The 26,029-nt window shown below is 41.4% G+C and overlaps 1 protein-coding gene across 1 annotated transcript in view; it reads right to left on the minus strand.

Annotated features, from left to right (window-relative positions):
• LOC146789911 (uncharacterized) overlaps nt 1-26,029 on the minus strand; it is a 3,228,338-nt gene that overhangs the window by 1,711,939 nt on the left and 1,490,370 nt on the right. Inside the window, exon 7 of the mRNA XM_085631221.1 lies at nt 18,154-18,246. The gene's annotated coding sequence lies outside the window, so the exon portion shown is untranslated. The remainder of the gene's footprint in view (nt 1-18,153; nt 18,247-26,029) is intronic.

Below are 26,029 nucleotides of genomic sequence, written 5' to 3' on the forward strand. Positions count from 1 at the left end.
ACCGGGGTGTGCTGAGATGTCATGGCAGATTGGGTTTTCCCTACAGTATCACCCCTGGGTACAATATTAGATGTGTGTGTACTACTGGTGATGTTAGGCCTGCCACCCAAAAAGCCCTTGCTGGCAACTTCCAAATCTTTCAGTAGGCGATCTCCCCTCATTAGATCAAGGCTAATCACCCCTTTCCTTTTTGCGTCTTCCTTTTTTACCAGGATTTCCAATCTATCTAATCTTTTAAAAATAGTATTAAACTATTTGATCATTTGACTTTCCATTTGTTTAAAAACAGTATAAACTATAGTCTCGATAAAATTCCAATTGGGGTTTTTTAGAGTAACACTTTCATTTATAGGCTCAGTCAGTGTGCAGGCAGAGTTATGTCCTTCTTTAATGGGAGTTGTGACTGGAAGCCCCTTAGCGAGTTGTAGAGACTCAGTAATATCGCTGCCACCCCCAGGCGGTTGTTGCTTCCCTCTAGTCCACATACTCTGGGGGGTCGGTTGGCTCTTGTTACGAGGGGGTTGTTTCCTCTTATTAACTGTTAGTTTGGAGGGGCCTCTTTTCCTTTTCTCTCCAACAATCTTGTTGCTCGGGGTCAGAGGAGAGATAGCAACATGTACAACAGGGTCAGGCTGTGAGTCAGTAATATTAATTGGACTGCTGCCCCCAGGTAGCATTGCCAACTGGTTAACCAATGGGTTAGATGTCATAACTGTGACCACAGGGGAAAGCGGCGAGACATTATTTGAGCTCGTTTGCTGGGGCTCTGAGTGTAGACTTATGAGGTCCATCGACATTCTCCTCTCAGTAATAGCAATTTCGTTTGTAACCATATTGAAGGCATTTTCCAGTATACTTTCGAATGTAGGCGGGAGCACAGAAGGACCCTCAGATGCCTGTGTGGTGGAACTTGTATTTCGTTTCCCCATAATGAATATTTCAGGGCTCACCTTACTGGCAACTTAGAGGGGTGGCCCGCCCGACCAATGATGACCTCAGAGGGCCCGCCCTTTGCCCGGGCTTAGCCCGGCGGCGCCCGCTTGCGTCCCGCTCCACCGAAGGAGGCTCTCGCTTTACTCCGCCTCCGGGCGCGAGAGTGGTGCGTGTCAGCCGCTGAGCAGCCTGGGAGCTGTAGTTTCCCCCTTCGGACCGCACGGTGGAATGGAGCAGCCACGGAGGAGACACAACGTCGGGGCCCCAGGAGCGTTGAAAGAAGCAGGTAAATGGAGGGTCGAGTGGCTGGTCACGACTGGCAGCTCTGTACAGTCCCCCGCTCCACCGAGGGAGCCTCTCGCTTTTCTCCGCCTCCGGGCGCGAGAGTGGTGCGTGTCAGCCACTGAGCAGCCTTGGAGCTGTAGTCTCCCCCTTCGGACCGCGCGGTGGAATGGAGCGGCCACGGAGGAGACACACAGCGTCGGGGCCCCAGGAGCGTTGAAAGAAGCAGGTAAGTGGAGGGTCGAGTGGCTGGTCACTACTGGCAGCTCTGTGCAGTCCTCACAGTTAATAAAACACACATCCATCGCCGGATGTGTAATACTTTTTATTTTACTCTCTGGAAAGGAGACGAACCTCACTTTAGAGCCACAGTGTGCTCCTGGCTGAGCCCAATGCTGTGTTACACCCACCAGTGCCCGCCGAGTGCCACACACCTCTGTGTTGTATTCCACCAGCTAGTGCATATGCTATGACACTCTCTAGCCCATGTGCACTGTAACACCACCCCGTAAATATGTCATGCCACACATGCCTTCACACGGGTTATATTGCCCCATCTAACGTGCCTTCTTCGATGCCTATGTTATAACGCACAGCGCTATGCCATACATATTACAATCTGGGATCCATATCTTTGTCACAGTGCATATGCAACGTTACACTCCCAGGCACATATTTTATATTACAACTTTAGAGACTAGTTAGGTTACACAACACTGCCCTGTGCATATTACACTCCAAGGCGCATATCGCATAGCACGCGCTAGAGCCTGTGCTATCTCGCGCTCTCCAATGAATCTGTCATTGCGCACAATCTATTGCATATTATATTTCACGCCTCAGTTCATCTTATATCACACTTTTTGGTGCATAGTTTATACCATAAAATATATCTGGTTTTCATTTTCAATCGTGCTCTCAGGACTATGTTCTCTATAACACTGTGTCCACCTACCCTTTTCACAGGCATTACATTTTGCGATGGGGGGTGGAGGGTCAGGGGGTGTTTCTGCCAAGTGAGCCCGGAGTCACAGTCACAAACGTCCTCTTCTTCCTGAATAAAAGTGAGATTATTCTGCATACTTGTTCATATTTTAAGTAGTTTGCACAGACACACATTTTAAAAACAATAAAGTTCCTAATACCCACCTTCTCTGAATAGTTAGCTTGCTGCCCCATCCACCTCCTCCCTATCCTCTGTTGTCTGAATCCATGGGCTAGCCTCCTCCCTCCTGCCATGCATGGTCTGATGTGCTGCCACTGCCCTCCATTTAGCATGATGTACCAGTCCACTCCTCCTGCCCTCCATTGCCCAATTCTATGGCCATCATTGACCTCCTGCTTAGCCTCTGTGCTTAGCTTGCTGCCCCTATTCTCCTTCCCCCTGCTCTCCGATGTCTTTGTGCATGCCTCTGCTCCATCCTTTTTGCCCACCATGTTCCATGGACCTGCCACTCCTATCTACTCTGAGTGTTCTGTTGAGCTGCCACTCCCCTCCCACTTGCCTAGCCTTGTCAGATGACTGTAACCTGTCCCTGCCACCTCCACCCTGCCTGTCCACATGCCATGCCCCTATCCCCTTCCTCCTGTCCTCCATGGTCCATTTTACTACCACACCCTTCTGCCCTCCCTGGTCTGTTGTGCTGCAACTATTCCTCCTGCCTGCCCCGCGCGGTCTGTTGTGAGGCCCCTTCCCCTGAACTCTCTTGTCTGTGCCCAGGTCCTGACCCTCCCTTCTATCCTCCATGGTCCTTTGTGCATGCCCCTGCACCCTCCTTCTTGCCCATCATAGCCATTGTGCTGCCACTAACCCTCCCGCTTGCCATGCATGGTCTTCTGTGCTGCCATGGCCCCTCCCACCTTCCCTGTGTGGACAGCTAGCTGCCCCTGACCCCCTCCCCTTCCCTCCATGGTCTCTGTGTATGCCATCATAGTCTCACTGTTGCTCTCCATGGTGTGTCTTGTTTCTAGTGCCCATCCTGCCTGACCTCCATGGTCATCCTGCTGCTCCTGCCCTGCCCCCTTGCCTCCAGCCCTCTGTTTCCATGTGCAGACCCCTATTCCCTTCTGGCTTGTCTGTTCCATTGTAATGCCCCTGATCCATCCCTCCTGCCCTTTATGGTCTGTTATGCTGCAGCTTTCTCTCCTGTCTGTCCATTATGGTCAGCTAGCTACCATTGCCCTTTTCCCCTCTGTTCTCTGTTGTCCATGTGCATGGTCCTGTCCCATCCCTATTGCTTTCCATGGATTGTTGTGCTGCACTCCCGTCCCGCATGCCCTGTGTGGTGTATTGTGCTGCTGCAAACCCTGATGCCTGCCCTGTAGGGTCAGTTTGGTGCACCTCTCCATGTCCCTCCTGTCCTCTGTTATCCGAGTCCATGTCCCTACCCCACTTCCTCCTGCCTACTTTGGTCCAATGTACCAAACTTGCGAACATGTTGAACTTGGTAAGAGGGAGATTTTGAAAAAAAACTGGGGTATTGATTTTCCCCTTTGAGTTACATTGAAAAAGAGGAGATTGTAGACAGGAGACAGATCAAATAAAGCCCATTTGATCTTAAAAACATTGGATGTTTCCTGGCTGAAACGGGTCTGTTGGCATGTATGGTTGTACTACCACTGCCTCTTCCTTCTGCCCACAATGGTCTATTATATGCCACAGCCTCTCTTGCCAGTCCTGTATTGTTGGTTTGTTGCCCCTGCCCCCCTTTCCACTGCCCTCCATAGTCTGTTGTGCTGCCACTGCCCTTCCTGCCTGCCCAGTGCGGTCAAATTGTTGCCTCTGCACTCTCCTACCTGCCTTCAATTTTCAGAGTCCGTGCCCCTGGCCTCTGCCTCTCAACAGTATCCCAATGAACAACTAGATTGCTAACATTCTATATTTATTACAAAAGTGTGGAACGCCTGACGTCATCTTGATGTAATCAAAACTGTAATACCTGGAGCATTTCCTTTAGCAATTACATATATGAGAGGGTCTTATTTGCATCAAAATTATGGTTAGAGCTCTAAAAAGACTTTGCAACTGGGGAACCAGGTTTGTGTTTCTGCTTCAGCTCAACATTCTGTGATTCTGGTCAAATCACTTATTCTCTCCATGTCTATAACCAAAATGAATTTGATCTTGTGTGATGTAACCAATGCTCATGTAAAGCACTCCAATACCTGACAAGTCTGCACTATATAAAACTGCAAATACACAAAAAATAAGTGTTTTGCACACTTCTGTCTTTGGGCTACATGTGGGCTACATCTGGGTGATATTTGTGCTGCATTTGGGCTCTTTTGTCTCTGGTAGCCATCTTGGGAGATTTATTTGTTATGAAGTTTCCTAATTTCCTCACTTACTGCAGTCTCCTCAGTAGGAAATACTTTCAGTTTTTTACTTTGATTCCATCAAGAAGGTATTCAGATATGTCACACATTTGCCATAAATGCTGAATTTTAGCACTCTAGTTGCTCATTAGATCACTGTAGTAAAGCTACTGCTCACCAGGGAAGTCTGCTGCTGGTATTCAAAGTGCATGTTTCAGTCTGCATGTCAGAATTTTTTTATGAAATAGAAGAGAATTTGAGAAGTCACTCCAAACGTGCCCTATTTTTTCTTTCTGCAGCACTTATAATAATTTCTATGGCAAAATGAACCCCCTCATTTTGTTCCTTTGTAAATGAAATGTTTTAAGTGTTACCACTTTATTCCAATCAAGATGGCTTCCGGTGTGCCATACTTGTGTCATAAGTAAGACTGTTAGCTGTTAGTGCTCTAGTTGTTCTGTAGAACACTCTGGAAAGCTGCAGTAGAACACAAAGGAATCAACTGACAGTCTCTGCCCTTGTTGGATGTACATGTTTTACTGAGAATGTCAGACTTCATTCTCACATGACTGAGAAAGATAATGTGAATTTACAGAAAATATGCTCTCAGTTTAGCTTATCGATCACCTTCCAAACCTCTGTGGGAAAAGCATGAGAAAATAGTTTTCTCTCAAACATGAGTCATGATATCACAGCAGAAGACTTTTTCACATGGTAAAATCACCTTAGAACACACCACACATCCCCTTTACAATCACTCTGCAAACAAGCCTCCTGGTGCAATACTGGTTGGGTGATGAAGTCCCCTTGGCTTCAGAGGGTCCTTGAGGGACAACAAGCCCTCTTGTTACCTCCAGTACGTCCCACACAGATGGACTGTTGTTGGAGGCCAAGCCCCCTTTTTCCACCACTGTGCAAACACGCCTCCTGGTACACTGCTGGTTGGGGGATGAAGTCCCCTTGGCCTCCAGTTACCTCTAGTAAGTTCCACAGAGCGTGATTGATGTTAGGATTTTGGAGGCCATGTCCCCTTTCTTCACCACTCTACAAAAGCTCCTTCTGGTGCAATACTGGTTGGGAGATGAAGTCTGTTTGGATGCTTCGGAACCTAGGGAGCTAAGAAGCCCTCCTGTTACCTCCAGTAGGTCTTTTACAGTGGGATTCCTGCGAGCTGGTCAGAGACCCTGGCCTCTTTCTCCACAACTCTGTAATCGCGACGCCTGACTCACAGACGTACAGACCTACTGACACACTCATGCACTCACTCAGCCACTCACTCTCAAAGGTTACAGGTTATTGTTAGGAAATAAATTTAAAAAACCTTCGCAAGTCACTTAATAAACCAAAGGTTACAGGGACGCTATAGTAAGGAAATAACATTAAAAAACATAGATATTCACTGAAAAAAACAAAGTTTAAAGGGGCAATATATTTAGGAAATAGAATTTTTTTCAAACATAGAATTTCACTTAAAAAAACAAAGGTTACAGGGACGTTAAATGTAGGAAATAAACTTTGAAAAATCTTAGAAATTCACTGAAAAAACAAAAGGATACAGGGACATTATAGATAGGAAATACAATTTTAAAAACCTGAGAAATTCACTGAAAAACCCAAAGGTTACAGGGACGTTAGAGTTAGGTTCAGATTTCCCTTCAAACAACACCAGTGAAATTCAACAGTTATAGTTACCCGAGCTATCTATAACTTATGCCCTCGCAAAGCACTGCTTATGACTTCAAATATTACATAACTCATGGCATGGTCAGTGGAATCACTTATAACATCACTGATGAAATCTCAAATGACATCACTGGAGACATCATCCACAGAAACACTTACACACCCAATCACACCCTTACATACAAACACTCACATACCCATTCACAGACCAGTACCAGTACTCACATATTGACTCCCTCCCCCAGAGAGGCATTCACACATCCACTTGCTCACTCATATAACCACTCACACAACCATTCACTCACTTTTGTAGTTGGTTACAATATATATGTTTAGCACCCAAAAACTCATAAAAACACTTACACTCACTTGATGATGTAATCAGCGATGCCATTTGAGATGTCATCAATGATGTCACTGACATAAGCAGTGCTTTAAAGGGCCATCAGTTATAGTTAGCTCAGGCAACTATTACTGCTGAATGTCACTGGTTTTGTAAGAGGGAATTGTGAGCCTGTCTATACTGTCCCTGTAAAATATATATATGTACACCCTACAGTTAGTGGGTGGATAGCCCCGGCTGTCCCAGAGGCATTCAACTGACTGCAGTGAGAGATTGGCAGTATGGCCTGTCCTTTAGCAGGCCCCATGCACATCACTCCATGTTTAGTGGGGTTAGTCACAGAGCCTGGCCTCCATCCAGGTAGTGTGCCCTAATCTCTGTGGGGGGAAAGCATTTATGCTGGATTGTGCATCTTTCCACCTTCCTTGTTCTGGGGGAGGGTGGTCAAAGGCTATGTCCTGCTTCCACCGTGTTCATGTGCAGCCAACCTCTATCCAGCAGTTGGTCATATGCAGCATTAATGCACTGAACTTTTTTACTCCCAATTTGCTTACACTATTATAGTAACCTATTCTGGATTTGTGAATCTTGAGGGCCAGCGGGACGGCAGGACCGAAAGAGGGTATAGAATTTTCATAGGATAGGATTCTTGAACCCTGCAATAAGATTACTTTATTCCATAATTATTTTAATTACAACAGGGATTGTTTTGGGCCCCCACCCACATTGCCCTGATGGTCAGGATAGGTTACCCTGCTCCCTTGTGCTGCATATTTCTATCCCAACATGGTGCTCAGTGTACCTTATTGGCGGCAGCAACATAAATGTTTCTGTGTTGGCCAGTCATTTAGAGTGTGGTGGATTCACAAATCCACAGTCGGATTCTTGAATCCTCAATGGTGACAGGAGAAAATGCTCCCTCTCCAATGATAATCTTTTTTTTCTTACATGAATTTACAAATCTTCCTGAGATTCACAGATTGGTGCAGGAGCCACAAATTAACAATCTAGAGTCCTCTAAAATGTAACCTCTTCATGCACAACTCGAGAATCTTTTTAAAAGCTGATTTCTCAAAAGCTACTAAATACAAATTAATTTTATTAATTAAAGGCATTTCCTTAAGTAAAGTTCTACCTTCATGCCAAATCTTGTCTCATTCTGTTCAGCCATTTTTCAGCTTTTTCTATATCAAGGAGCAAAGAATCTTAAGGGAAATAAAATATAAAATTGCACTTTTGGGTCCCCGACACCTGTTTTTTTCTTGGCCCTCACTTGCTGGATCTACATAAAATTTGCCATGAACAATCCAAAATCCAATGAACTTTTTGGGGGAATATTTTGTTCAGATCTGTCAAATGATGCCAAGGTTAGGAAGAATTATTTCAAAAAATATTTTTTTTCAATAGAAACCATTACTATAGACTGATTATTGCCAGTGTGCAATATTATAAATATATATATATTCATGCCATGTCAGTGAAAATAAATGTGGGACAGTAAGATATGGAATTTAGTACAATAGTACTAATAAAGACATTCACAAATTAATTCCTGCTGTGCAAAAGTCAAATTCCCTGCTGATAACATAGTATAAATGAAATTACATCAGAAAATGGTGCCTAATGTCAAACAGAATTCATATTATAATAACTTTATGCAGTACACCAGTTGTGCTTATTCAGTGTGCATGATTTTATCTCACTGTATTCCGCTCTGCTTATTGCTGAGGGAGTTGAATGGGACTTGTTGTGTTATCCTCTCCAGTCCGGTAGCATTTAAATGAATCATGCCACACACGGAGCTCTGTATTAAACGTCTTTATTCTCTAGAGTGTAATCATTACCTGAAATGTACTGCGTCATGACTTATCAACCAAACCCAATCACGTACGTCACTAGACTACGAAGTCCATTAGGGAACATAATGGTCCCACACTCTATAATACACAAGACAGTACATCTCCCCCTTTGTTAAATAAAAAGATACAAACAAAACACATGTACATCATAATTCCACAATGAGTCGCCGAGGTGCTCAAACCACTCTTCCAGATCTTGTGGTGTGTGACTGAGGAGACACAGGAGAAACAGCCGCAGCAGGCACTGGTGAGCTAGCCACTGAACCAGTTCTGGGGATCTCCTGGCCCTCTGATGACAGAGTCTCAATCCGGTCATCTGGAACTACAGACTCTGAGACAGGTGCTTGAAATGTGAGGAGTCTCTCATAATCAACTTTCCAGGATGCTGATAAGTCACCCCGTTCCCCCTTTTTTGTCACAACTTGCAATGGATCAGCATTAAATGGAGCATCAGATTTTCGTTTCCACCTCTACTTGATCAGGACAGTCTCATTTTTTAAACATAATGTACCGAGCACATCAATGCTTGCCTGCATAAGTCTTCATTTTGGACTTACGAAAGGAATCAGTAAGTTGAACTTTCTGAGCATCAATTTTCTTCCAGTGGTCCACTAGGACAGCTTGGTGCCCATGGCTCTAATCAACATCAGGCAGTTGTAGAATGGGGCGTGGATCTGTAGGCACGAAGAGTAGAATGAAAAACAGACTGGAGCTAAAGTCCTTCTAGTGCAGTGCACTGTGTAGACTTCTTAAGAGTGCTCATAAAAGGTTTACCAACACCATTAGCCTGTGGCCATAAAGGTGTGGTTTTCTGATGCTTGCTATTCAAATGAGTAAAAAAAAGTCTTTGAATTCCTGACCATTGAATGGTGGGCCATTGTCAGATTTTAGAATGGACAGAACACCCCAGGTTGCAAATATGCCTTGTAGTCTTTCAATTTCTCAATCATGAGTGATTGATGGAAGGTCTTCAACCAGAGTAAACCGGGAGTACTAATCTATAATTAGCATGAGGTAATGGCTATTTTCACAGGGTCCAAAGAAGTCAACTGCAATTTTCTGCCAGACGTATCTTGGAAGATCCAACATGTGCAAAGGATGCTGTGTTGTTTTGTGAGATAAGAAGTTACACAAATGTCAAACCTGGAGCTCTCACTCAACTCACTTATCGGGATGAGGGAACCAAACACAGTCTCGAAGGGCTCTCTATGTGGTGACAAATACAGGATGTTCCTCACGTACCACTTAAATGAGTTGCTGTTGTAGACTTTCAGGAATGACAATTCTTGACCCTTACAAGATGATCCGTTCTTGTGTCATTGAAAGATTTTCACACATTTTCTTGAATTTCTGATTGTTGCATAATAATGTCTTTAAGGATGACCATATTCCTGTCTGCATTGATAGCAGCACTTATTTGCTCCATGGACACAGCTGCAGGAGTGCTGGATCTCACAATAAAGTTAATGTATACCTCAGCCATTTTGGAAGGGGTATCCTTGCACTGCCTGCCCACTCAAGAAAAGTAGTTGGCAGGGTTTTAATCTTTTCCTGGCCGGTGCACAATGGTCTAGTCATACCTCTCAAAGTGAGTGGGGAATCTTGGCCTTTGGATTGTCAAACATAGTAAGAAATGCTTGGTGTTCAGTAACAAGCATAGAATGTTTCCCATACAGAAACACATGAAAGCGTTTGCAAGCCCACACAACAGCTAGGCTTTCTTTCTCAGATTGTAAGTAAGCTTGTTCAGACTGTGACAAACTTCAGCTAGCATAAGCTACAATACACCTTTGTGCGTTCGCATGTCCACTATGTTGGCAAGAATTGTGCCCAAGTCCACTGGGCTGGCATCCACAACAATCTTTGTATGCAATTTTGGATCAAAGTAAGTCATATCGGTGGCCTTTCCAATTGCATGCTTAATCTTCTTGAAACTTTGATCACACTACCATGACAACTGAAACAAAACATTCCATTTTGTTAACTCTCTCAATGGTGCACTCTAAGTGGCAAAGTCACAAATTTACCTGGAACAGTAACTGGCCATACCAAGAAAATAATGCAGCATGGTTATATGTTGTGGAACGGAGGTAGATGCCAAAGCCTGAACCATAGGTGGATCTTGTGTAATTTCCCCTTCCGAGAAAATTTACTAAAAGAACTTTAGTTTTGTTTTGTGAAATTTGCACTTTTCAGCATTCAACATAAGACCTGCGTCAGCAAGTACAACGGCACACTTGTGTAAGGGCTCTATCGTGTTCCTTTCATGTAGCCCCAAATACTAGTATATATTTGAAAATATGTGGGACGGGCTGTATAATGCAACAAATGACATCGTGAAACAGTTCGCCAGCTGAAGGCACTCTGAAACTCAATCTTTTTATGTGAACAAACGAACATGAGTTGAATAGGTAGTAATGTACCTGCAATTTTCTTCCAGTTGAAGTTGGTGATATCCTTGTTCGGATCAAGGCGCAAAACAAAAAGACTTTGGCCCCATTTATATGGGTAATCATATCAGCAAATTGTTGACCTGGGTGTCATTTTCTTCTGATTGCCTTGTTTGCTTGACACATGTTAACACAGATTCACACAGACCCTCCACTGTCCTTTTCCAGGTACTACCACTATCGCTGCCACATATGCTCAATGAAATCATAGTGTAGCAAAGTCTAAATTTATTTTTCAACAGTTTCTTGTAGATGAAATGCAATTCAACTCAGTGGTTGAGCAACAGGAGAATGTCCTCATTAATGTAGAGTTGCACTTTCATTGTCTTAAGATTTCCGAATCCATGAAGAAATGATGGAAACTCATTCATGATTTTGTGATGGGTGATATTGTAATTCATAGAAATTAGTCACATGTCAGCAGCTGTGCTGAAGCTGAGCAAGCATGCACTCAATGACTGCCCTGAAGGACATGGATCGGGGCTTGTATCTTCGTCTTTTTATGTTTAATTGTTGCCATAAATGTTGCCATAAATGAACCTTGACTTTTCAATGGTGTCGAGGTTGCCCATTTGTATACTTTGGTTTGCGATGGGACACTGGAAACAGTTCATGGAACTTTACGGTGGCCTTGATATTTATGGACGCACCACTGTCTATGACAAATGCTATATAGCAACCATTAACTTATAATTTATTTGGGACAATGTCCAAATGAATATCGTGATTTCACTTGTTGATTCTTTTCCAACTTGTATTCTTGCAGGAAATCAGACCTACATGCGCACATCTTTCAGTAGTCAGCATCAACATCGTACACCCAACTTCTACACTGTCACTCAACTGTGACATCGAACAACCTTTTGATGGAGAATTAGATGACAATCAGCCTTTTTCAGTTTCTAGTTGCCTCAACTGATGTTTTAATTCCCGGGGCATGACTGGAATGCTTCTGGAACTTTCTGGCAGCAATTTTGTTATCACAACATGAGGCACTGGCAGCCATTTTGTCTTCACGTTCACGAAGTGACAGACTCACTTTTTCTCTCACTGTTACAAAATGGTTCTCTTTACCGCAGCCTTTACATATCTGCCCAAAGGTGGGAAATTTACCTTCATGTGGAATGGAAAATATACATTAAAAGTACAGCCTCTTCTTCTGCAACATCACTTTGCTGCCTTTTCACTCGTGTTTTTCCTTGCTTTTCATACTTAACACCGATTCACTCAGGCCTCCTCCGATCTCCACCTCTATGTTAGTCGTTTGATTGTCGGCACATTCTTCAGTTCTGGCCCCATGAGCACACGCTCCATAATGAGCCATTCTCTCAGCATTAGGCGTCTGAAAGAATCAGACTGCCAAACATCTATGACTTCGTCATTGAATTTATTGGACTCACAGTATTTAACCCCTTCCCTGCTCATGACGGAACCACTCCGTCATGAGCCACGGTTGCGCTGTGCTCATGACGGAGTGGTTCCGTCATGCTGCAGCCGTTGGCCGCTGCTCCGCCCACGCGGCGCTAATTCCCCGCCTGTGCGGGCGATTAGCGCAGTGGGCGGAGACGTGACGGAACCACTCCGTCATGAGCACAGCTCAACCGTGGCTCGTGACGGAGCGGTTCCGTCAGGAGCACAGCACCACCGCGCTGCCCCCAAACCCTCCCCAGCGCCGCGGCGGAATTTGGGGTTAAACAAACTCATCCATTGTTTTACCATCTCTTTGTCTCTTTTGATTGAAGATGAACCTTTCATAGTCAACGTTCTGCATTGGATTGAATTTGGTGTTCAGTATTTCTTTAATTTGAAGGTATGAAATTCTTCAGTTCTGGGTATTTTCTTTATTACTTCTTTCACTCCATCACATGCTAAGTTTTTGAGATATTTGATGATCTTTCTGTCACCTGCTTCTTCCAGCGCATCAATGAAGTTATTGATAACTTCGATCCAGACAGTCCATCTTGCGCCAGTATTCTGCTTCTTGGCAACACCGAAAGCGGACAATCGTTTTAGGAAGGGATAGTGGACTCTCTCTTCGGAGCCATGGAAGAGCTGAATGACTAAACTATTCTGACCACTGTTCATGGCCTCTTTTGTCGGTTGGGCAGGATATGGCAGCCTCACAAGCAGAGACCCCACGCTTGCGCCTGGGTTGCTGTGCCTGGTGTTGAGATTGAATGGCTCGCTTTACTCTAGATGTCTGATAAGTAGATGATTGCTTCTTGTTTCTGAGGTGCTCTGCACTTGGCTTTCCTTCACACTTTCCTACACCTGGTTGACCTCTGCCTCTCTGTAATTCTTTGTGCTCATCTACTTCTGTTTGCTGCATTCTCATGCACCAGACTGTCACCATTTTTTGCAATTTTCTGTACCTGGTTGTCACTGCCTTTAGCATTATCATACTGGAGGAATAATGGCTCTGTGTTGAGTTGTGGCGTCAGACATCTTATCTCGGTCGTACTAGCAATTTTCTGGCCTATGATAAATGACATTTTCCGAGGGGCTTTCACTATTTTTGAAAGTCTCGTACTGGCTGGAGCTGCGCTTTGACTCCAAATACGCCAACCATTGATTCTTCACTTCAACTGAGGCACGCACAAGCAGTTTGCTGGACCTGGCAAACTCTCTTGGAGAGCACTCTTGACTCTTCGGGTTGCGTCGTTTATGTATCCCCTATCTTGTCAGGCCCTTCGAAAACCAGTTGCATGTAAATCAATCACGCCACACACGGAGCTCAGTATTACACGTCTTTATTCTCTAGAGTGCAATCGTTACTTGAACAGTACTGTATCATGAATTTTATCCACCATACCCAATTACTTATGTTACTAGACTATGGAGCTCTTTAGGGAACATAAGGATCATGAGCTCTATAATACAAAATACACTACACTTGTGACTCATTGAGGCTCCACCTCTCATAAATCATGAATCATTCTTTACACTCAACAATCGTAATAACTAGTATATTACATATCTAAATAAATAGACTATAAAAGGCTGTAGGTACCTCTGAAACAAAACAATTGCCAGCATATATTATATTTATTGCACAAAACCAGTTGTTTTACACCCTGTAATTCACCACTATAGGATGTTATGAACAAAAAGCCACTCAAACGGATGAATTGCAAGTAAGCAAAATTGTGTAATTGTAAAAGGAGTTGCTTAACATGTTGCACGTCTTGTTGTATACTGGATGAATCAATAGTTTGACTGTTTTTCAGCAAGACTAAATGTTTTCTATAAAATCACATTTATGGCCTATTTACACACTATGTAAACATTTTTGCATCAACCTTGCTTATTGCATTGTAACTTCAGAAGATAGGTATGAACTCCATTTAAACCAAAGCCAGAATAATGGGAGCCTTATCTTCTGATAGAAAATGAGAGAATCGATAAGGAGACAGAATTAAGGTGTGGGAAGGCAGGGATAGTTTGGAGATGATATCATTAATGATAAGAATTGTGGAATATACTCAAGAAGTACAGAAGAATAAATAGTAATAATCGGAGCATAACAATTAAAAAGACGGGTAGGATGTTGCTGTTTTGTGCAATGAAGGGGAAATATGTATAAAGGTGGGAAAATAAAATAATAGAAAGATTAACATGCAGGTCTTATGCAACTGTTGACAAAAGTGCAGATTTATGTGCGTGTTTTGTGGGTGCGTTTGAATGCAGTCGATCTGAACCAATTACGAGCAGCATTGTAGATACTATGGGCCTCATTTACAAGAGGCCTGCACTGCTGGAGCACCCTTTTTTGATGCTCTGGTGGCACAGGCCTCTCAGTCTTATCTATAAGGCAACGCAACCTGCGTGGCTTTGCATTGCCTCATAGATGTGGAGTATGGCAAGGCAGCGCAAAGCGCTGCATTGCCTTACTCTGCATCACAAAGGTGTTCCAATGGTGCTGCGGTGGGTGTTCCCACCCAACACACATGAATTTTGACTCTGCCCCAGATTTACAAAATCACGTAAACCTGGGGCAGCGCCAAAACCTTACGCCTCCCCAGAGCAGGCGTAATGAGGAGAAATTATTTCATTTCTCCTTGAATGTTTTCCTCTTTCCATGCGTGTTGCATTCTGCAGCACACTAGAAGGAGGAAAATGAATCCAACGATTGTTTTTGTGCAGGAAGGTGTCCCTCCTTCACAAAAACAATCATTTGTACAACACAGACACCTTTGCACCATGGTACAAGGGTGCATGAGTTGGCGCAAGGCAGCCAAAAACAGTGCCAGTGCAGTTGGGAAGGACAGGATTGCTCCGTATATCATAAATACAATGCATTCCTTCCTTTTACTTTTGACGCAGGGTAGTGCTGCAGAGTGACTTACTTGGCTGCCCTGCGTCAAAAACTTGTAAATGAGTCCCCTAGAGAACAACCAGCAATGAATAATGAACTTAAACATTTCAGATACAAATACATTTACAAGCATATCATTACTTAGATTGAAATACAATGGTTTTAGCAGGTAGGAAAAGATCATTAAAAAGGTTGTGTGCTCACAGATACATTCTCACAATCATCAGTGCTTGGAAAGAGTCCTTTAGTTCAAGACACCTTACAATATTCTGTTTTCAATCAAAGGTAACGTAGTCTAAAAATCCAAACACCTTTGCAAATGATTCCACTCAAGTCGAGACTGGTGGGCTATCTGAAGATTATCAAACGTGGAGCATATAACTGGAAGGTTTTCATTTGATGTTGATGGAAAGGTACATGTTTGAGAACGTGAAGGCAATGTTAAAAGGCATAGGGAAAGTGCAGTTGGAGGTCATGTGGCTTGGAGAATGCAGAACAGTATGGTCTGAAGGATACATGTCCAAAAGCAAAAACTGAATTTCTTTGTGATCAGTTCAACAATATGTATTATCATTTAGGAAGAAGCAAAATATCTTAGGAAATATACATTTCAATAGAATCTTTTGTGGTATTAAAGCATGCATAAATTGGGAAACCATGGAAAAGAAGTCAGTGAAACTGAAGCCAAACAACAGAGAAAGAAAGTGGTGGGAAGCTTAATCTCTGTCTTTCAATGGCTCAAAGCAATTATCGTTGGGCACCTCTGAAAATGTTTTGTGTGTTTGTTATCTGTCACCATGGTGCTGATATAGTCAGTAGCATGGACCTGCTGTCTTAAATTCTGCTGCTGACTTAGGTCTTAAAGGATGTCCTATTTAATTCAATGTCCATTTAGAAACCAGTTGTTTGACTTGTCAGCCTTAGAGTGGTATACCTAGAGTGGTATACCCCCTCAACATTTTGCCTTTCTCCTCAATTGTTGCTGATCTGGTTTTGTTGGCCTTAGGACTCTGTGCACTTTCCTGCTGCTGACTAGTGCTAAAATGCATGTGCGCAATCCCTAAAATATGATAACGTTGGTTTACATCCAATTGGCGCATTTAATTTACTTTTGAGTCCTTATTAAAGTAGTACTACAAGTACCAAGGGCCTGTAAATTAAATGCTACTAGGAAGCCTGCAGCACTAGTTGTGCCATCCACTTCAGTCGACCTTTTAAAACATGTCTCAGGCCTGCCATTGTAGCCTTTGCTGAAGTTTTAAACTACCATTTCAACCTGGAAAAATACATCTTTTGCCAGGCCCAAACCTTCCTTTTTAATACAAATACATAATACTGTATAATAGATCAATGAATTGCCCTAACGAGTCACTGCTGCTATAGCTGCCACTAAACTTGCAGCAAAGGTGCTAGAAAGACCAAACCCCAACCTCAAGAACTGAATATGGACTCGCAAACTCAAGGACAAAGTTTATCTAAAGTCCTTCCTTCTATTTGATTGAGGAAAGACCAAGAAGAAATTGGGAGGCTTCATTTAACCCCTTGTGTGCCCATGACGAGCTGGACTCGTCATGGGCCGCGGTTGCGCTGTGCCCATGACGAGTCCAGCTCGTCATGAACCCCGCCCGCTAATGCAACGCCCGGCACAGGGCGGGGAAAGGGCGTGGCACACAAGGGGTTAAATAGTTTTGAGACGGAGATACTTGTATTCTATAAACAAAGAATAGGTGATAAAACTACCCACTATTAAATTATAAAAAGTCGAGCTACGGAAATGTTGGTTGGGACTAACAGATATCACAGAATATCGCTCATATTCAACTTTGTTATTGCTAAATTTCGATGACATTGATAGGGGTATTAGTTTGCCACTTGCTTTTAATCGGCAAGACCTATTAGTTTGCTGATCCTTGGTTAAACTACAGCGGTGCAGAATACCCTCATTTCTGTGGAGGGTGAGCTGAAAAATCTATAAAAAATGAATAATAAAAATTGGTTTGAAACCCTTACTTACCATTTGCTTTTGTTTTATATTTTAGCTTCAAATCACACTTCTCGACATTTATGGGTTATGTTAAATGTTACTTTATGTCAAGAATGAGTTGCATAGCTCTGTGATGCCATTATTATGACTCCTCAGCACAAGGGCATATTGTCCTCATGTTTCTTGGATGCCATGCCCATGAACCTGCCTTTTTGATTTTACAGTCGTTGAAGTCATGGCTAAACGTGAGATGTAATGGCAGCAAATGGTTTACCATCCATTGCTTTTCTCAGTCTGCTTCTAGTTGCCACTTCATTCTGGAACTTAACATGCTGATCTTTTTTCCATGCACACCTATCCATTTCTCTTATATTGTTCACGGAATCTGCCTTCCATGGTTTATGTTCTACAAAGCAGATCCCAGCTAACCCCTGGTTCCTTTAGACTTTAATCCCTAGTCATTACGTTCCTGTTTGTTAGTTTGCTTACTTCTTACAAAGACAGTAAGACGGTTTAGTTACTTACTAGGCAGTCATTTTTAATTGATTCAGCTATCGCTCACTTAAAACAATTTTGTTGAATTGATCACAAAGAAATCTTAATTTTTGCTTTAAAACTTGTGAGGGACGAGTTTTAAAGCAAAAATTAAGATTTATTTGTGATCAATTCAGGGTTCTCTTCCTCGACAGTGATTCACCATAAAATAATAGCAGGTGTAGCTTTGAAAATCTATTTGGCTTTGAAAATCAAGCTTCTTCTGTTCATCAGATTCTGGGACTTTCCCTCCTTTCCACATTGTTAAATGTGTAGGTGTATTACGGAATTGTGTTACCTAATTAAGGCCTTCAACATTTGGTTGATGATCAGCAGAAAAAATAAAAGTGAAAAATAAATATTTTATTCATACGGCAAAATAATATTATATAACATACTAGTAGAAAGTTTTAAATATATCTACTCAAAATTCACATAGTTTTTATTTAATCTACCTTGGAGGGTTCTGTTAACTTGCCATCAGCCGACTGGGGTTTCTTTTCAAATTGCTTCCCGCAGTGGTTCAGTTTCTTTACCAGGCCCTAAAACTGGAAGGAAATGAATACAAAATGGGTCAAATTATCCAAAAACAGACTCGAGAGGTCACGTTTGCTTACCTGACCTACCGAATAAATGAGAAAATATACATACACATATATATATATATGGAATAAATTATTATTGTAGAAATGGTCATAACCATTTACCGTTAGAAAAGCGGTATGGGACAAAAATGCATGTTGAAATGATCTGTATCGCTCTCTAAAATACCCTATTTAGGCCCAGATGTACATTGCAGAAATAACTGCAGACGGCAGAAGCAAGTCTCTGCATCCAGGGAAGGCGACATTCATAATAAAATGTATAATAATTTCACCCCATGCTATTTCGTTTTCTTTTTTTTAAGTATAGCAGGTTTTCCAAGGGCCAGAGGCTATTTCCACATAATGCGTTCTCCAGTATTGTTTATTCTGTATTTTTTATGAGTTGCAATGTTATTACAGAGTTTTCAGCAGTCATTAGGTAGAGCCTGTGACATAATTGAATACGGTTTTATTACCCCAGTGAGAAGATATAAATATTTAATTTTGTGTACTTTATGGGCCAAATAAATTATTTTGGATAATGTTCTAAGGCCTCGAACTTTAATCATAGAAAGGGAGAGTTGCACCAACGGCTAGAAACCTTGGCACGGAAAGTCCTGTTGGATATGTATTATTAAAATCAATTTCAAACCATCATGGAGAATTTTCCACCGTACATACACTGTCGCATCTTAAAAGTGACAATTTCAAATCAACTATGAATTAAGTGGCATTGTTAGCTAATTCCATTTCACATAATGTGTCAACGTGTTCCACAGTAAAATGTGACATTTGTTGCCCAAAGCTGAGAACTAAAATGATAATCAGTGAAAAATGGTACCATAAAGCAGGAAAACATTTCAAAGTCAAAACATAGGTAGCACCGTTTTAACTGCACCAATCAAGGGACATATGCAAGAACATATATGTGGAATAGATAAGAACAGGATATATGGGGACAGAGCGACACGCCACAAACAGCTTTAATACCCTGAAGCAGTAATATTGCCACCCCATGGTATTATACCTGGATTCTGCGGAAAAATGATGTGAATAACATGTTATAACAGAGATAGAGAATAACGGCAATTCTCTTAATTTGCAGTTATGGTGGAAATGTATGTTACAACCAATCACCACACATTTCTACACTTGCCAGCCTTTGCTAAGTAAAAATGTCAGTGTATTTATAACTGCTATGACACGTAAAATATGTCCTAAGCTAAACTGGTACAGTTCATGAACGTTCAAAATTTCATAGGCATCTTCAGATTACTGTTGTCTCACACTAACCCCCACTAAGAATTTCGTGTAAGATAATGCCACCCTCAGGAACCTGCATGTTTACAGGCTTAGAAAGTTTCATGGGTGAATGTGCGTATCCGACTCTGAGCGCGTATCTGAAAACGAGGACATTTCTCTAATGCACCAGTGGAGGATCTCTGCTGGTCATCTGTTATTACAGAAGGGCTTGAATGACCTTCAGTAATGCCAGACTTCATGGACAACACAAAAAAATTAACTGAACTCTAAAACCTGGGTCTAGAATGTAGATTCTTCTATAACATTCAATATATAACCACAGTGCCTCCTTGAAGCACAGGTAACACTGGACGTGATTCACAAACTTCATTTTGTAGAGCCTTAAGTAGTATTAAATTAGTACTATTCACATACTACAAAATGCAATTCACACACCTAGGCTGGAGACCTCCATCTCTACCTCTCCTATCTTTACTTTGTGGACGTTTCAAATGTGTGAGTACATCTCTGCTCAAATAGTCATATGTTTCTGTAATAAATGTGTGAGGAACAAGGGAGATTGACTTGGAAATGGGAAATACCTAATACCAAATGTAGGAGAATGGGGACATTTTAACTGTAGTTTGGAACGGACATGCTAATGCAAAAGATACAGTCACAAAAGAGTAAGATACTTTTAATTCACATAATACACTTGACAGTTACTGTAGTCCTAAATGGGTGAAAACAAGTAAATATGTACTCCAGCCCCGCCTTTAGGTAAGTCAAGCACAACAGATGGCCAACCACTGGTAGTTAAACATACTAGAATAGAAAATAATGGAGAAAGGGAATTTAAATAACACCCCATACATACTAATATAAACTTAATGAAATTACATCAACAGTCCACGGTCAATTAAAGTCCTTTTAGGGAACTCCCATTGAACCTGGGTTGATCCTGTCATGAGCACTAGGTACAACCACTCAAGTGTTGTATAGTTTTTATCAGGCCGAGTGTGGGAATGTTGGGTGGTAAGAATTTTGTGGATCCCTTTGAATTCTGGAAGTTTGTCACAAAAATTAAGGAAAAATAGTGATTCTGGAAGTTTATGTCACAGAAATCAAGGAAAAATAGTGATTTTAGGCAGAGTTTGGGGGTTGCCGGGCATTGTGGTTAAGAAAATATCATGGGATCCATAGGAGGACAACACCTTATACTCCCCTGGGAGTCGAGTTTTCAGAAATGTCTCATTGTGGTAGGTTTCCATGAGTGGCGACTGAGCCCAGGGCCAAATAGTAAAGCTACCCCTATCACAAAGGTCTCCAGATTGCATTTTGGGGAATCTTGTGTTGCAGGTGCTAGGCCCACCCACACAAGTATGGAACCATTTTAGTCAGGAGATGTGAGAAAGTTGGATAATAGGATTTTAGTATATCCTCAAAGATTCTGGAACTTTGTGTGTTTTTAGCAAATGTTTGAGATTTGCAAGGACTTCGGGGTAAGAGATCACACAAGTCACACAATCCTGGTTTCCCCCTGGTGTCTAGCTTTCAGAAATCTCTGCTTATGATAGGTTTTACTAGGCAGCAAATAAGCTTGGGTCCAAAATCTGCAGCTACCCACATTGTGAATAAAGATTTTGATTTTGTTTGAAGAAAAGTGATCATAACCCACCACTGCTAGAAGTAGAAGGCTTAGCCCAAGTAGGACCTCTGTCTCCAGTCGCGATAATTGAGACCGGCAATGCTATAATTAGTAACGACCTGAGGAGGGTTAAGTGGTCTCGGGTAATTGAAAACGAAAGTTCCATTACAAGTATGAACGCTGAGGTGGTAAATACACTAGATCTCCTTGAACAGTTTACAAACCAGGATGAAATTAACCACAATATTACACATATTCATGAGTCCTTATTTGAAAATATCAGGCGTTTTTTTACCAAACATTATGAAACCCCTAAGAGATTGTTAGTAAAGCGTGGCCATTGGTACAATAAGGCTTGTAGGATAGCATACAATCAGTTGTCCTGGGCTATAAAATCCAAAGGTATAGGTATGATAAGATGAAAGCAGTATAAATCTACACAACTATTGGTAAAAAGGGCTTGGGATGAACAAAGATGGAAGGACCTTTTGGTAGCAAGTAAAATTAACAACCCACAATCATTCTGGCAGCTTGTTAAATGGGGCAGAGGAGGCCAAGAAAATGCCCCGTCCAATCATATTGCCACAGACCAATGGGTATCATTTTTTGAGCTCCAATTTGCTGTTACTGAAAATATACCCTCATTTATAGCCCCAAATGTAGAGACCCCAGTAAAGTTCTCTCTAAGGGAAGTCGAAATCGCTGTGACTTCGGCATCTAAAGGTAGGGCAACAAGGTCCCGACTGTGTTCCAGTGGATTTATTTTTGTCTGACAAAGAAAACTGGTTTAGGTATATATTGTTTCTTGCAAACGCAATTGCTAACCGAGCGTCTATTCCTGATTCCTGGCGTGGGGCGGAAATCCTCCCTATTTATAAGAAGGGGGATCATTCGAGCCCCAATAATTACAGGCCCATCAGCCTGATCGATTCCACTCAAAAGATCATGGCTAGATTGGTTCTGAATAAAATACAGTCATGGATAATGGAGAACAACATACTATCTCCCTTCCAAGCAGACTTTAGGGCCTACGTAAGCACGATAGACCACGTTTTCTATTTTGTATTAATCTACTGGCGTGTTGTGTTGCTGGCGGGTGGAACCATTTATGCTACTTTCATAGATCTTAAAGCAGCTTTCGATACGGTCCCGAGGAATAAGCTTTGGACCATATTGAGAGATTTAGGAATCCCTCCTGAATTATTGCACTTGGTGATCAAACTGCATGAATCAATTTACACGCAGGTTCGATGGGGTGCACAAGGGAATACTACACACAAATTTCCAATCTCTAAAGGGGTACGACAAGGATGTGTGCTGGCTCCAACCCTGTTTTCATTGTTCATAAATGGTGTGGTTAGTTATCTTTCAGATGACCCTACTGATGCTCCCTCTGTTGGGGGCATCAAAGTACCAATACTCAGAAATACCTAAGGATAGAGGAGGAATAGCGCTACCTAATTTTAAACTGTATTATTGGGCCACCACATTGAAATATTGTGTTGAATTACTATTTAGGACAGCTAACAGAATCGAAGGTAGTATCTCAACACCACAAGAACATTTATTGGGTGACGAAAATAAAGGGTGCCTATGGCATCATGTGAACAATAGTTCTTTCAAGAAAGTTAGATTTAAGACTATTTTTGGCATTTATAAGGTCTGGAACAACATAAATAAATTACTGGGTATCAGACGGCTATCTCACTATACGCCAATCCTTAAAAACAAAAACCTCCCAGGGATCTTTAGGGATACTTGTATGGATAAATGGGTACAGAGAAGGATCGCGCAACTAGGTTGTTTCTACTCCACTATAGGATTGAAGTCTTTTGAGGAATTACAGATGTATTATAAACTAGATCATAGGGACTTTTTTAAATTTCTACGAGTTAGCGACTTTCTATGGAAAAAAGATGGAGGCGGAGCACATTTTCAAGCAATTCAAATTATGGAGAACCTGTCTAAAAAAATATTTTTATAACGATAGAAGAAGTTTATGAATTGATGAATGTCTGCTACCCGGACGATATGGATAAATATGTGTTAAAATGGCACATTAGATTTGGGGTTTCGGCTGAAACTCTCCACCACTCCTACGAACTATTTCAGTCTTGTCTAATGTCTACAAAACTGCAAGCTCAATATTACAAAACCTTTTTTAATTATATTACACACCAAACAAAATTGCTAAATGGGGGACCAGAAAAGGAACATTATGTCCTCGATGCACACTATTTGAAGCTGACAGCGTACATATATTTGCCTCATGTGATGTGTTAATAAAGTTAGTTAACAAAATTTCAGTTTTTTTATCAGAGGTATTAGAAGCAAGAATAGAAATCTCAGTTGATGAAATAATGCTAGGTATAACTAATATAAATCAACCAAATATATGCAAGTGTTGATCTTTGTGGCAATGGCGGTCCTAAGAATGTGTATAGCTTCAGCTTGGCTTGACCCGAATCCGCCAGTGTTCCAACAATGGAGATCTTGATTGTTGGCGACTTCCAGCTTAGAGGTAGCCATATATAAAAGAAAGGGGCATAATAAACACAAAAAGGGGCTGGCAATTTGGGACCCGCTAATGCAGTGGATACAAAGACAGGCAGTGACTGGATAATAGGTGCTTACCATAGATCATAGATATTGATTGTGATGAATTATTTTGCACCAGAAGATTTAGGATATGTTTTTATGTTAATAATGAAATGTGTAACAAAGTGAAAATTCTTTTATTTTTGTTTTCTGGATATGTCTGAGTAGGGGAGGGGAGGGGAGGGATATGGACATAGGGGTGTGTGCATATGAATAAAAAACCAAATAAAGATGTTTTTTAAAAAAAAAAGGAAATACAAAGTAATAGAACACTTACTATTGTCAATTGAAATTCTCTGCACTCATGGCTTCTAAATGTAAGCCAGTGTGCAAGAAAGAATACATTTTACAAAATGACCTCTGAATCACGTTAGTATAGGCAGCTCCAAATTCAAAAATCTACAAATAACCACTGTTCCTAAACTCAGTATCTTGTGTACATTTCAGAAATACATAGGCTTCCTTTATACCCTATTGTCATTCTTAATATTTTACCATATGAATTGATGTATAGTTGATACACAAAAAACAATGTAAGGTGTGGCTCAGTTCTTCATTTGGAATATCGTTTGTTTACGGAGAACACACAAACCCTATATATCTCCTCGATCAGAAGGGCTTGTTCGATGTAATGGAGTATTGTTCTTGTAAATCGACCATCATAAAAATAAGCTAGGAATGAGAATGTTGTCACAACAGGCTGTTTTTTTATATTCCTTTTCATCATTTTTTTGTTTCAACAGTTGGTTTCTTTGGAAAATCCTTGCGGTATCGACACAAAAAACCACTTGCTGAATTCTAAATTTTTCTACTTTTCAGAAAAGTATAGTAACCCATGAGTTTCATGCCTGTTTCCATCACAAACTGCAAGTAGCAGAAATAAGTGGTAAAATATGTTTTTTTGATTCAGCTCTTGCTATTCATGAAAGATGGAACGATTGTGATCAGAGAGCAGCAAATCTTTCATTAAAGTCATTTTTATTAAAATTTGACATTTTTTGGGAAAAAAGAAAACGTTAGAAAGGTTTAAACATGCGCTACCACTAACATTAAAAAAGACTAAGCACCGCTGTAAAGCGCTAGCAGTCAAGAGGTGTTCTTGCAAGGTGGCATGCAAGATGTTATAGCGTGCACTTTTTTTTAATGAAGAGTTTTATATAGCGCAAACTTGGCCCGAATTGGGTATCAGAGCGCTTTACATAGCACCAGTTACGTTACATGAGGACACACATTCATTTTCGGTAGGCACGGGGAGATTAAGTGATTTGCTCAGAATCACAGGATGTTCAGCATCATTGCCGAGACTCGAACCCAGGTTCGATGTCGACCACCCTAGCCGTTAGGCCAACTCCTCTCCACACTTGCTTATATTCTTTAGTTAAAGCATCAACTAGATATTGTGTGTAGAGCTGGCAATGAAGTACAAATATTCTCATTACTACCAATCAGGGTAATGTGTACCCAGATGTGGTGACACCACTTTATATCTTCTTTTCCTGCTTGCAGATGGAAGTATGTCTGATTTCATTTTTCTAATCCACATCCGTCGAGTAGGCTTTTAGTGTTTGCAGATAAGTTGTAATCAACAGCATGCACGCCACTTTCACCAAATTCTTAGAAGCTATGAATAGGGAATTGAGGATATTTAAAATTAAATAAAAACAGCATATTCAGCCGTATTTTGCAGCAACCACCTGTTTATTCAGTTATTGGATGGAATTGTAATGTATAAACAGCGATCTCGTAGGGAATCCCACCACCTTTTATTCCACAGCTAGATAATAACACCGCCCACAGCTCTAGCTGTGTCAGTTTTGACTGATTTATATCACTTTTACGTTTGTTTTGAATTTGCATATTTTCTGCATTTATTAATTATAAATTCTAGATTCTATTTCAAAACTCTGTAATGTGAATGTTTGATCGAAACTCTAATCAAACATTTGCTCTTTATTTGCTAGTATTTCAGAACTGCTCAATGTAATTTCTGGGGAGTGGTGATTTGTCACCTAAATATGATATAGCTGATTTTGTCTCCCAGGAATAGCATTACTTGCCATCACAACGTAGTAAGATTCATCTAAACTTCTATGCACCACATTACACAGTGCATAATAATTGCCAGGGCCCAAACCTTTGTTCAGAAGTTGCTGGCACTGCAGAAGTTCTTGGTGCAAAATACCAAGGTTGTGTAGTCCTGAATCCCCTTCATGCCTCTTTAATCCAACACCGGTAACTCCCTGCCTATCTGCCTCACTC

This window comes from Triturus cristatus, chromosome 10, assembly GCF_964204655.1.
Source record: "Triturus cristatus chromosome 10, aTriCri1.1, whole genome shotgun sequence".
Classification (NCBI taxonomy): domain Eukaryota; kingdom Metazoa; phylum Chordata; class Amphibia; order Caudata; family Salamandridae; genus Triturus; species Triturus cristatus.